General features: G+C 37.9%; 1 protein-coding gene across 2 annotated transcripts in view; it reads left to right on the top strand.

The window, feature by feature from the left end:
* The window catches only part of ZFAND3 (zinc finger AN1-type containing 3), a 332,222-nt gene that overhangs the window by 40,104 nt on the left and 278,026 nt on the right, over nt 1-14,092 (top strand). The window lies entirely within an intron of this gene.

Below are 14,092 nucleotides of genomic sequence, written 5' to 3'. Positions count from 1 at the left end.
AGTATGACTAAATAATCTTTTTGGGTTAATGTAGGAACTTTAACCATACTTACAACATTAAGGGAAAATGAGGCCTGAGTTCCAAACAATTTAATTACAAACAGATTGTACTCTAAAAGGGAACTGCTGGTATATAAAATATGCTTATATAATATGGTTTAGTAAATTTGTTTTGTTTCTGAGTCTTAGCTCGTGAGCAGTGTAGTAGCTATAAGAAGTAGAAGAAAATACTGAAACCTTTAAGAATCTAAACTATTTTATTAGGCACTTGAAAAAATAAGTAGATTGCATAAGAATTCCTGACTGCCAAAATAAATTATTGAGGGGAAAGACTAATCTTATAACATCTATTGCATTTTCTGATTACAAAAGTAATGTTTGGTCAGGACAGAAAACTCAAACACATAAAATAAGGCCTTTGCCCTATTTTTTAGTGGGCTAGCCCCACTGTAAGTCCACCAGGCAGAGTGAAGACAGATAAAACATTTTCCTGAATATGCCTTCTTTAGGAAGGCATGAATTCAGGTAAGAAGCATATTACTGATTTAATTTCAGAATGTAGTGGAGGGCATATAGGACATTTTTATAAAACCTCCCTCTACTTTTTGGAGGTTCTTGGAGGAGGTAATGGAGGTCCCTAGGTTATGATAATGGATTTTCAAGTTTAGAGAAACATTAATAGTGATTAAAACATTTAGTGAACTTTTTGTGTTTGCTAGGCCCCATTCAAATGGTATTGCCATTGTCTCCTTTCAGCCTTAACAGCTCCATGAGATAGTTTTTAGTAACATTTATTTTATAGATGAGGAAACAGTCTCCGATTTAAGTTATTTGCCCAAGATCAGACAGTCAGGGTTGTACCAGGTATGTTTGATCCAGAACTCTCTCAATTATATATTCTCTTACTAGGGATACACCTGCTTCGAGGGTTAAAATTTGAAGAGAGGAGATTTTGTCAGTCAAATGAAAGGCAACACCTTTTCTTTCACTCTTGGGTGGCCGCAGTGACTTAATGTAAAATATGGGTTGCATTTCGAAATGAGACAGCATATGTAAAACTTTATGTAATATGAATATACACAGTGAATGTATTTTGTAGTTATTGCTGCCTCACTCTTTGAGGAATAACTAGGAAGACTTCTTTCTGGATAGAAACTTTGTAAAATAATGACATTGTTCATATTCAGGTGTAATACTGCATTATACTCTTCTGAACTCTTGAAATTGCACACAGGATGATCCGTAATGCTCTGTCTTTTCCTTTCTTCCTCTTTTAGACCTAGTCCTTTCTTAAACCTTGGTATTTGTTCCCTTTCTTTTCCTTTTTTTTTTTTCTCCTCTGTTGGCTCCCTTGCATGGATCCATGTTACTCTGTTTTCTGTGCACCTGATAGTCCATTTCGAGCTATGCCAGATACCTGCTTCTTTCAGTATTCAACACATTTAGTTTTTTCTTTCTGCTTCGGGTCACACTCAAAACTCCACCTGTTCAGTGAAGCAAACGCCACTTGCTTTCACTTTCCCTTATCTCCCTGTCAGGGACATCCTTCATCCCCACATGCATACTGTTTGTACTTAGGTTGTCTGTTCTGAATTCCTTAGGGCACAATCTGATTTTGTTCTTTTGATAGTCTTGCATTATGTTCACCGCGTAATGCCTTTGTACTTTGCCAGTAATGAAATATACTTATATTTTATATATAATTTATTTTTAATTTAGATATATAAATATATTTTAAATTTGTTTATATGTAATAATTTTGTGAGGATATATTTAATATTAATTAATATGGTGAATACTGTACCTAAAATGCAATCCATGGTTATAACTGTCCTTTTTACATGTTTGGACAACTGTATTAGAAAATCCAGAATAATGGAGTAATAAAAATAGTCCATTTTTAAATGTCCTTCAAAATAATCTGATTAGGATAAATATTGTTTATTAACAAAACTGTTCACTTGTTTTTTTTTTTATTTAAGATTTTATTTATTTATTTGACAGAGCGAGAGAGCACAAGCTGGGGGAGTAGTAGAAGGAGAGGGAGAAGCAGGCTTCCTGCTGCGCAGGGAGCCTGATGCGGGGCTCCATCCCAGGACCCTGGGATCATGACCTGAGCCAAAGGCAGACGCTTAACCATCTGAGCCACCCAGACGCCCCTAAAACTGTTCACTTGTTAAGGGTAAAACACTGCTGGGTTTTGTGGAAACATGTAAAAGAATAGTCATGATAAAAACTCTAGTTCTTGTATTGGGCAGACAGTTACTTTTTACAAGTGAATCTAAAGAAAACACTGTGGAAATAGTGTAAATAAATATTCAAACCATGTGGGAATAAAGGTCTTTAAAAAAAAATTATAGCCCAGCAATTTCAAATAATATTTAGCATGAGGTGAATTCTGTGTCACTATAGGTTGGACTGAATCTCAAAAGTTCATTGAAATGATGTGTGATTTATAGAACAAACTAAATATATTGAGGGGTCACTGAGTAATGTCATTTGGATCAGTTGGAGAATCTTCCTCAAACAGCTCAGGACTATTATAGGTTATTGTGATGAGGGAGAATTTTAGGTAATGCGAAGGGTCTGTCCTCCACTTTACCTGCTCCTGCTACCAGAGGAGTGTAGTGTAGTGTTGATGTGGTTTGTGTGAAGGCACGGCTGTCCAGTGACCAGGTCCCTGTGTGTGATGAGTAAATGTGTTGGTGTGTCTAGAGAAGTAGTTTGGTTGTGTTAGATAGACTTTTTTTTAGCTTCCTGCAGAGGAGATACACCTTCAGGCATGGGGCTTTAGTAAGAGACACAGGCAGTAGTACAGGGTATTGTTTGCTTGTTAAGTGTGCATTCACTCAGGACCCTAGTAATTTCCAGGCTAGAGGATATGAAGTAATCCTCATGGAGAGCTTAGAATCCCTTGGAGTACTGCCTAAACTCTGGTGACCTGCCACCTTTGTGCCCTAGTGTATATGGGAGGGTCTGTTGGGATAGATTTGTCACCCTTCCATGTGCATTTACCCCTGTCAGGCCAGGTTTGACCCTAGGTGTCCGTTTAGTTCATGGCTGCCTTAGGCTGGAACACCAATTCCTGATTTAGTCTGGCACAACTAGAATTGTAGGGTCATCTTTGCTGATAGACACAGGCAACTTTAAGCTGGAAGAGCCTCTTGGGGCACTTTTCCTGGGGGAAGGATGGTAAGTTGTAGATCCTGAGGGCTTCTCATAGGAGTGCCAAGATGTGGGGAAGAGTTAGATTTGAAGTGCACAAAGGTTTGAATAAGACTGGAAACAAAACAAACCTTCATTTGAACAGATTGTGGAGTGTTAACCACTTTGAAATCTGTCCTTCCAGCTCATGAAAGAGGAGGGTAGTTTTTTCTTAAAAAATTTTAATTTGCAAATATATAACAAAAGCCTCCATTCCCACCCAGATGACTAAAAGGTGGGAGCATTGATTATAGAACACATCCTGTTATGTATTTATATTTGTTGAACTTTAATGTTACGTATTGCTGTCCAATTTTTCAGACACTGTATATTTAATATTTGCTGGGTATGAAACCTCTTTGTTAAACCAGGTAAAGAAAAAGTAAAAAAAGGTTAAGCTGTTGTTTTAGAACAGTCCTTTGTGTAATGCTTTGAAGACCAATGTATTTATTCCTTGAAGAGTTATTAATGCATAATCGGCTCTTTTGTATTTACAGTGCTTGACTACAAATAATAATTTTTGAGTTTGCCAGTGATTGCACTGTCATTTCTTTGGACTGGAAGAGCTAAAAAAGAACAGATATGCTACCAGGGTCAGCATTGGGCATATTTCATTGACTTCTAGTCCTAGGTCTACGATCATGAAGATGATGTACCCTTTTACCAACCTCTCCCCATATCCCCCACCACCAAGCGCCTGGCAACCATTCTCTGTTTCTATGAATTTTTGTTTTATTTTGTTTTTAAGATTATTATTATTATTTTTTTTTAAAGATTTTATTTATTTATTTAACAGAGAGAGAGACAGCGAGAGAGGAAACACAAGCAGGGGGAGTGGGAGAGGGAGAAGCAGGCTCCCCGCTGAGCAGGGACTCCGATGCGGGGCTCAGTCCCAGGACCCTGGGATCATGACCTGAGCTGAAGGCAGACGCTTAACTGACTGAGCCACCCAGGCGCCCCTTTGTTTTTAAGATTCTACATTTAAGTGATGCCATGCAGTATTTGCCTTTGTCTGGCTTATTTCACTTAACAAAATGCCCTCGGGGTCTTTCCATGTTGTTGCAAATGACAGAATTAATTTCCTTTTTCTCAAGGCTGAATAATAATCCATTGTACATATATGCCATATCTTCTTTATCCCTTTGCCCACTGATAGACATTTAGGTTGTTTCCGTATTTTGACTATTGTGAATAATGCTTCAGTGAAGGAGTGCAGGTATCTCTTTGATAATCCTGTTTTCATTTCATTTGGGTATATATCCAGAAATGGGATTGCTGGATCATAAGGTACTTCTGTGTTTAGTTTTTTGAGGAACCACCATACTGTTGTCAGTAGTGGCTGCACCAGTTTACATTCCCTTCAATAGTGCACAAGGGTTCCATTTTCTTCACATCCTGGCCAAAACTTTTTATGTATTTATTTATCTATCTATCTATCTATCTAGATATCTATCTATCTATCTATCTAGATATCTATCTATCTATCTATCTATCTATCTATCTATCTATCTATCTATCTAGATATCTATCTGTCTATCTATCTAATCTATCTATCAGAATGGGAGACAGAGAGCATGAGAGGGGGAGGATCAGAGGGAGAAGCAGACTCCCCGCTGAGCAGGGAGTCCGATGCGGGACTCGATCATGACCTGAGCCGAAGGCAGTTGCTTAACCAACTGAGCCACCCAGGCGCCCCTGGCCAAAACTTTTTATCTCGTCTTTTTGACGATAGTCATTCTAACAGTTGTGAGGTGATATCTAATTGTGGTTTTGATTAGCATTTGCAATTTTGATTTGCAAATATTTTTTTCCATTTATAGGTTGCCTTTTCATTTTGTTGATGGTTTTCTTTGCAGAAGCTTTTTGGTTTGATGTCCTTCTTCTAGGGTGTCGAACTTGTTGGAATATAATTGTTTTTATAGCTGTTGATAAAATAATTTCTGTGCCTTTGGGAGCAGGTGGGCCACATTTCCAGTACACATGTTATAGTCCTTGTTTCAGCAAGACCTGTTGTGATGCAAAGAGCTTTTTGACTTTGGAGCCAGAAAGCCCAAGTTAACATCTTGTTCCTATCACTTGTTAGCTATGTTATCTTGAATAAGACAACCTCTCTGCATTTCAGTTCCCTTAACTTTAAAATGGGCATGTTACCTGCTTTTCAGAAGGGTTGTTGTAAGGATCAAATATGGTACTGTATGCAGAAGTACTTTTTAAGCAGAGCAGAGAAAATTGGGGCATTACATTTCGGTTCTTTCCATTAGTTCCTTTTATTAAAGACTGACAATCATGACTCACTTTTGGTTAGAGTAATTTTATCTGACTATTCTGTGTTTGGCAATTAGAATTTCCTATTGTTGATCCCCCTGTTACACTCCCCTTCCTCCATACCATTTGTAGCCATGCTTATCTCTAGTTCTCAGTAGAGAATACTGCTTCTTAAATTGTGTCTCAGAAATATACATAATTTCCAGGGCCTTAACTATTTTCTGATAAATCTTATGGTCACAGATTAAAAATGAGGTTTGCTTCCTGGGGAGGGTCATGATAGCAGCAGCCTGGAGACCAGCAGATGAGACTTTGGGATGAACAATAGATGAAGACTGAATGGATGAGTGGGTGCTGGGCTCATAAGACCGGCGTTGTTACTTCAGTTTGGGTAACAGTTTAGAAAGTAGCAGCTTTTCTCCATTATCACTTCAATTTTTTTTTTTTTAAGATTTTATTTGTTTGTTTGACAGAGAGACACAGCGAGAGAGGGAACACAAGCAGGGGGAGAGGGAGAGGGAGAAGCAGGCTTCCCGCTGAGCAGGGCCCCGATGTGGGGCTCGATCCCAGGACCCTGGGATCATGACCTGAGCCGAAGGCAGACGCTTAATGACTGAGCCACCCAGGTGCCCCTGTCACTTGAATTTTGATTAATACTGATTTCTTTTTCTGTCTGTAAAAAAGATGTATGTTTAGAACTCAAGAAGTGACAGTTTTATGGAGTATTTATATGGTACAGAAATAATATTATAAAATATGACTTACAAACATATGGGCTCCACTGACTTTTTATGGTTAATATTCAGGAGTTTAATTAAAAAAGAAATTCCAGAATTTAAAAATTTTGTTAGCCTTAGGTATTTTGTGATTTAGTGTAAGTGAGCTTGAACTCCCCCTGCTGGCTGACTCTTTAGAAATACAACGAATTAGAGAAAAGAACCCTAATTTTGAGCTGAGATTATCTGTCAAAGTTTATATTCTCTGTAGAAGTGGCTAATGTTAGAGGAGGTGTCATTTTGAGTAAGGAATTGATTGCATTATGCCTTTCCTTGCTTGTAACTTGTTTGCAGTGGTATTTAATGCACAGAGGATATTAATTTAGTTTTTTTTTTTTAAGGTAAACTAGATTTTATATCATGTGTCATACATTTACTCTTCTGGGTTCTCAAGAGCCACCTCATGAGCTACCTTTTTCACCCAGTCTTTTTCCATGCAGAACAGCTTGTAATTTCTGTGCCTTTATTTGGTCATTCACTCATATATTTACTGAATGTTGTTTTAGTTTCTGTAAAGCACTGATAGGTGTTGAAGTAGATGTGCAGGGGTGAGAAGATACTCAATGAAGGTTTTGAGCTTCTCCTTTGCTTGAGATCGGTACTAAATGCCAATGAAATATTAGGTAAATTCAGAGTAATATCTTGTTAAATAGCATGATGAGTGTTATAGGTAGTGAACAATTGGATATTAAAGTTGATGAAGTGTGGTACAGATAAGGCAGGCATCAAGAGTGACTTGAAAAAGACTGAAGAATGGAAGTGGTTTGGACAGGCAGAAGGGGAGAGGAGAAGGACAGGCATTCTAGGCAGAGGGGACATCATGACAAAAGGCATGAGTGGGATATTAGTGTCATTTATTTAGGGTACAGTGAAAAGCACTGTGTCAGGAGCTTCACATACTTTTTGATTTAATCCTTGTGTTAATCTTCTGGTGTGGTGTGACTCTGTACATTTCAAGGATGAAGTAAGTGAGATTTATAGGGGTTAAAGCTATTAGCATTTCCATTCACAAGTTACGGAAGTTCTAGGATTTTTATCTTGTGTATAAATAAAGGGTGCAGATGAAGTCTCTGCTTTTCTCGCTGTAACTAAAGATCTCTTAGTGAAAGGGCCATGGAGCATAGGTATTACACTGTGTGATTTTCAGCCTCCAGCATTTATTTAGAAATATTTCTTAATAGGCATTAGGTATGGGTAACTGGAGCTTTATTCTAATATTTCACTGTTTCAGATTTTGTTAAAGCTTTATTGAAATACTGGTAGTAGGGACAGAAAACGTGTTGTATGTGTTCTGCTTTGTACACCCTCTCTCCCCACCAGTGTCACTGGTGGAAATAGGAAAATTGATCCATGGCACTCTTTCTTGTTGAGTCTGGATCTGGCCCTGGAATAATTTTGTTTTTTAAATACACTCAAGGGAATGGCATAAGAATATTTTATGTGATTTTAATTTTATTCTTTAAGTTAATACTTGAAACTTTGTATTGATGTTCTATTTTGTTGTTATTGTTGAAAAGTTTTAGCTTTCATAGATTTTTCCATCAAGTTTAGCTAAAATTATTTCTCAGACATATTTTCAAATGGGTAAGCAGTCGCAGCTTTGATTATAATAACTGCCTAGCTAGGGCTAGGCATTCATCCAACAGTCCATTAGATTGATAACATACAGTAAACTCACTGAGGGCAGGGGATTCTCTAGATTACTGAGGACTGAGGTAGAGGGTCCTATACTTTCCCAGTTGATTAAAGGTAAATGCTTACTAGGTTTATGAAGTTGATGAAATGTACTTTGGTCAATTTTAAGATTAGGGACAACTTAAAAGTTCTCTTGAATTTAAATTAAAAAATTAAATAGGGTTTTGTATGATTTCGTTTTGCATTCACATATATAGACATTTGCCCTTAATGTTCTTAACAGACAATATTTTCCATAATAGTCCACTTTTCTGGGCATCTAAGATAAGCAAAATGATGGTTTCTTAATATGAGAACTGTTTAGTAGTTACCATAATTCTACATGGGAAGGATTGTAGATTTTCCTGCAAGATTCTTCCTTATGGGACATGATGAGGAATGATTAGGAGAGGAGATACAGTAGATTGTCAAGTATATCATGTCTCTGTTGAACAGCCCTTTAAAAAATTTAATTGAAATATAATTGACACATGACATTGTATTCGTTTTAGATGTGTGACATAATGATTTGATAAATGTTTACATTGTGAAATGATTACCACAATAAGTTTACCATCTATCACCACACTTAGTTACAAATTTTTTTTTTATGATGACAACTTTTAAGATCTACTTTCTTAGCAGCTTTTCACATACACAATACACTGTCGTTATCTATAGTCACCATGCTGTACGTTACATGCCCAGGACTTAGTGATCTTAAACTGGAAGTTTGTACCTTTTGTCCCCCTTCATCCATTTTGCCCATCCTCCGTACCTGCCACCTCTGGCAACCACCAGTCTGTTCTCTGTATTTATGAATTGGGTTGTTTCTTCTTCTTTAGATTCCACATCTAAGTGAGATCAATATAGTATTTGTCTTTCTCTGTGTGGCTTATTTCACTTAGCATACTGCCTTCAAGGTCCATCTGTGTTGTCTCCAATGGCAGGATTTCCCTCTTTATCATGACTGAATAATAATAAATGTGTATATATAACACATTTTCTGTATCCAGTCATCCGGTGATAGGTCATTTCCATGTATTAGCCATTGTAAGTAATGCTGCAGTGAACTTGGGAGTGCTTATTTCTTTTCAAGATAGTGATTCTGGGGGTGCCTGGGTGGCTCAGTTGGTTGGGCGACTGCCTTTGGCTCAGGTCATGACCCCAGGACCCAGGGGTCGTGGGATTGAGCCCCGCATTGGGCTCCCTGCTCCTCAGGGAGCCTGCTTCTCCCTCTCCCTCTGCCTGCTGCTCCCCCTGCTTGTGTGCACACACTCTCTCTCTCAAATAAATAAATAAATAAAATCTTAAAAAAAAAAAAAAGATGGTTTTCTGTTTCCTTCAGATAAATACCCAGAAGTGGAATTGCTGATCATGTGGTAGGCTTCTTTTTTTTTTTTTTTTTAGATTTTATTTATTTATTTGACAGAGAGTGCACACGTATAAGCAGGGGGAGCAGCAGAGGGAGAGGGAGAAGCAGGCTCCCAGCTGAGCAAGGAGCCCGATGTGGGGCTTGATCCCAGGACCCTGGGATCATGACCTGAGCCGAAGGCAGACGCTTAACGACTGAGCCACCCAGGTGCCCCAGTAGTTTTATTTTTCATGTTCTAAGGGACCTCCATACTGTTTTCCAGAGTGGTTGCACCAATTTACATTTCTACCAACAGTGCACAAGGGTTGAACAGCCTTTTTTATATGAGGACCAATTCAAAAAAATCATACACGTATATATATATATATATATATATATATATATATATATATATATAAAATAAGACTTGTCAACATTTCACGTATTTATAATTTTTTTCTGTTGAAATTATGTTTTACTTTTTATTTCTGTTTTTAAATTATTTTTATTATTATTATTTTTAGGTGGGGGGGGAGAGAGAGAGAATTGTAAGCAGGTCCATGCCTGGCGTGGAGCCCATTGCGGGGCCCAGTCTCACAACCCTGAGATCATGACCTAAGCAGAAATCGAGAGTCAGACACTTAACTGACTGGTGGCCTGCAGTTATGCTTTTTTTTTCCCCCCCCCAAAGATTTTATTTATTTATTTGACAGAGAGAGACACAGCGAGAGAGGGAACACAAGCAGGGGGAGTGGGAGAGGGAGAAGCAGGCTCCACTCTGAGCAGGGAGCCCGATGCGGGGCTTGATCCCAGGACCAGGCCTGGGATCATGACCTGAGCCGAAGGCAGTCGCGTAATGACTGAGCCGCCCAGGCGCCCCTGCAATTATGCTTTTTAAACTCAGATACAACAATACCTGTAATTGCAATTAAGCATTCTCTTTGCCTTGTTTTAACTATGGAGTTTCCCTTTTTGCTGAAAATTTAGAAACTGCCTATTTCACATGCACTGTAAGATTTGTAATGTATCTTTGAAGGATTTTATGTGAAATTTGACTATGGGTTGGGGATGTGGTTTGAGCAGTTGGAGTGGGGAAAATAAATTGGCCTTAGAGTTCAGCTGCAGACCAGGGACACAAAGGACAATTTCTTAGAGCTTCATAGTGCTGAGGAAGCAGGAGGAAAGGGTGTTGCCATTGGGAACAGAGAATTGGACTGGGTCACAGGGAATGTGGTCCATAGGCAGGTTTGGGGGTAGAATAGTGGGTGCAAAAGTTTCTTTACTCAGATTATGAAACTGGGAATGGGGCTTTCACCTTTCAGTGTTCCTGAGTCTCTGGCTGATTTACTTAATTTCTGGTCTGTGTGCCTCAGTGTCATATCTCTTGTGGCAACTTCTCTCTGTTTTAAGGTGGCAGCTCCTAACTTTATCCTTGAGATAGCAGCAGCTGTGCCAGCCCCAGGCTGATGGTGAGATGGGTGGTTGGAATCATTCAGCTAGAGGCAAGCTTTACAAAAAAAACTGTGTGTCAGAAGGTGATTGGTTAAGCTTATCATTCTTTGAACATTTTAAATTTCTTCTCGTAATTAGACTCGAGGGTGATATTCTGAAGTTAGGAATTTTGGTTTATAGTTCGCTCAACATTGTACATGATGTCGTACTTGAGGGAATTCTAAATTACCTTGTTAACTCCCTTTTTTGCTTAGGTGATTAATAAGAAAAGAATGAAATTTAAAAAGGACTTCTTATTTTTAAAGATATTGTCTAAACATTTTTGAATTCTTGGAATTAAAGAGAAGTTTGAAGTTACGCTATTGGCTTATCCATAAAATAGTCATGAGAAAGCTATTTATCCGAGACACTGGTGCACTCTCCTTGGTGTAGTGTATTATCCAGTGAACTTTGAGTTTTCTGTGTCACTTGAAGAAAAGAGGTCCTTATTTTTACTTCAGTCACTGTAAATGTCAGTGAGAGATACCTCTGTGGTCACTGACTTTCAACGGTAGTAAGGTCAGATATCTTAATTGTTTAATGTTTTGTCCTGGATAAATGATGACTCAGAGTTGCAAAAACGAAAGAGGATGCATAGAAATGACTGGCCTATAGGCAGCTGGTTGGCAAAGCTACTTTAAAGAAAAATCTTTTTTTTTTTGTATTTCTGTTAATAGATTATTTCAAGGGAATTGGATTTCCCTGTGTGCTTTGAAGTGAAGTGCATGTTGTGCAGTGAAGAATCAAGTCCAACCTCATTGTGGAACTTGCTGGCTGTGGGTGTATCACAGATGGAAAGGTGTGGTGTTAAGACAGCATTCATATTTTCCTGCATGAGAGATTCATATGAATCAGAAACTCAGAAGTGGCCATGTCACTCTGGTTTCTCTGTTAAGTTGCTCAATTAAGGCCTCCTCAGGTAGTGGATTGGAGATAAAATTTAACTGAGGCCTTGAGTTACCTGTTTATCTCCTGCATTTTAGACCTATAAAGGGAAAGACTACAGGCCAGTGGTTGTGCTCTTTCTCTGTCACAGCCATTCTGAGGAAGGGGGATTTGAGGTTCTTTTTAATGTGGCTTTTAGGATTATTTATTCCATGTTAGTGTTACTTGTCCTATTTTATCAACTAATGAAATATAATCGTTGTCTTGAGTATCTTACTCTTTGCTATAATTAAACGAATGGCATTACTAGAAAACTTTAAGAATTGCCACACCAGGGACCAGCAGCACTCAGTCTTTGACAAGGATACCAAAGTATGGTTTGTGGTAGAGACTAATTGTTTATTGTGAAATGAGCCTGATGATAAGAGACCGCATACTCTAGTGGAAAAGTACTTTAGGTCAAAGACTGGATTCTAGTACTAGTACTGGCTTTCTTACTTAGGTATATGACTGAATATTTCTAACCCTTAATATTTCTAACCCAGAGTTGGTCTTAGACCAATTGGAACAATACAATAATGTTTCCATACTTTTTTTTTTTTTTAAACAAGGCTGTTGTGAGGACCAATGAGATAAATAAGCACATATAAATGCTGAATATTGTTACTGAGGTTAGTGCTACTTGGAAGTCAAATATGTTGTAGATTTTTCTTAGATGACTTTCTTAGCTTGAAGAAATTTATTTTAATTCTTAATTTGCTGAGAGTTTTTTTTCTTCACAAATGTAAATTGACTTTTGACAAATGATTTTTCTGCATCTGTTGAAATGATGTGAGTGCACCAGTATCTCAGATAAATAGCTTTTTTTATTCTGTTCGTATGGTAAAAAGATCTGGTCCCTGTCCTGTAGCAGTGATAGTTGAATAGAGAGAAAAACAAAGAAATAATGGTACTATCTGTTATACTGAGGGTTACAAACTGAGGGTTACAAACGATGCAGTGGGAATGCAGAGAGAGGAGTAATAAAATCAACCTGACCAAGTCAGGAAGGCTTTCAGAGGAACTCAGCTGAGGTGGAGATTTGGAATTTGTGAATGGAAGGAAGGAGGGGAGTGGCAGGTCTTAGGCACAGGGCGTGGCTATTGTAGCAGGTTTATGGGTTGCATATTGGAGGTTGGTAGCCAGAGATGTGGGTGCTGTGCAGGGGCAGGGTTATGAAAGGATCCTTCCAAGCCATGTTAAAGTTTCTCTCTCTTATGTAGGTATGGGGAGCCACCAAAGAATTTGAGAAAATGAAGGACATTATTAGATTTTTGTGATGAAGAAATGTCTTCTGCAGTGATGTAGTATGAATGATGATGAGTTATTTGTTTAATGTTAAAACAACCTTATATTCCTGGGATAAACCTTGTTTGATCATGACCTATCATAATATTATGATAATCATCTGGCATTAGTTATTCCTTAAGTGTTTGAGGGAATTAGCCAGTGAAACCATCTTGGCCTGTAGTTTTCTTTGTGGGAATTCATTTGATGAGGATTTCAATTTTTTTTGTAGAGTTAGGGTTATTAGGATATTTTAGTCTGTGTTATGTCAGTTTTATACAGTTGTATTTCTCACAGAATTTGTCCCTGTCATCAAGTTGTTGAATTTATTGGCATAAAGTTGTTCATTATATTTGTTTAACACATGTAGGGTCTGTAGTGATATTGCCTGTTTCTGATATTGCTGATAGGTATTTGTCAGTTTTGTTAATCTTAAAAAAATAAACCCAGTTTTTTCCTTTATTCATTTTCTCTGTTGTCTAATTTTCTTGTACTGATGTTTGCTCCTATTTTTATTTAAAAAATTTTTTTGAAGTAATCTCTATGCCCAACGTGGGGCTTGAACTCAGGACCCCAAGATCAAGAGTCACATGTTCTACCTGATTGAACCAGCCAGATGGCCCTGCTCCTATTTTTATTTCCTTCTTTCTAATCTGGGTTTTTTTGTGTGTTCTTGTTGTTTTTCTAGCTTCTTAGGGCAGACTCTTAGGACAATAGATACCTTTCTTTTCAAATATTGTCATTTAAAAGCACACATTTTTCTTTCAGTATTTCTTCAGCTATATTCCACAAATTTGGGTATATTGTATTTTTATTTTGATTCATTTCAGAGCCTTTTCTAATCTCATTTGTGATTTTGTAAATCCCAAGAAATCCACTAAAATGCTGTTGCAACTAATTCAGCAAGGTCACAGGACAAAATCAACATCAAATAAATGTACAATTGAGGGGTACCTGGGTGGCTCAGTCATTAAGTGTCTGCCTTTAGCTCAGGTCATGATCCCAGGGTCCTGGGATTGAGCCCCACTCCCTCTCCGTCTGCCTGCTGCTCCCCCTGCTTGTGCTCTCTCTCTCTGTCAAATAAATAAAATCTTAAAAAAAAATTTAAAAAAATAAA

Source organism: Phoca vitulina, unplaced genomic scaffold (assembly GCF_004348235.1).
Source record: "Phoca vitulina isolate PV1807 unplaced genomic scaffold, GSC_HSeal_1.0 scaffold11, whole genome shotgun sequence".
Classification (NCBI taxonomy): domain Eukaryota; kingdom Metazoa; phylum Chordata; class Mammalia; order Carnivora; family Phocidae; genus Phoca; species Phoca vitulina.
This window is presented reverse-complemented; position numbering and strand designations above follow the sequence as displayed.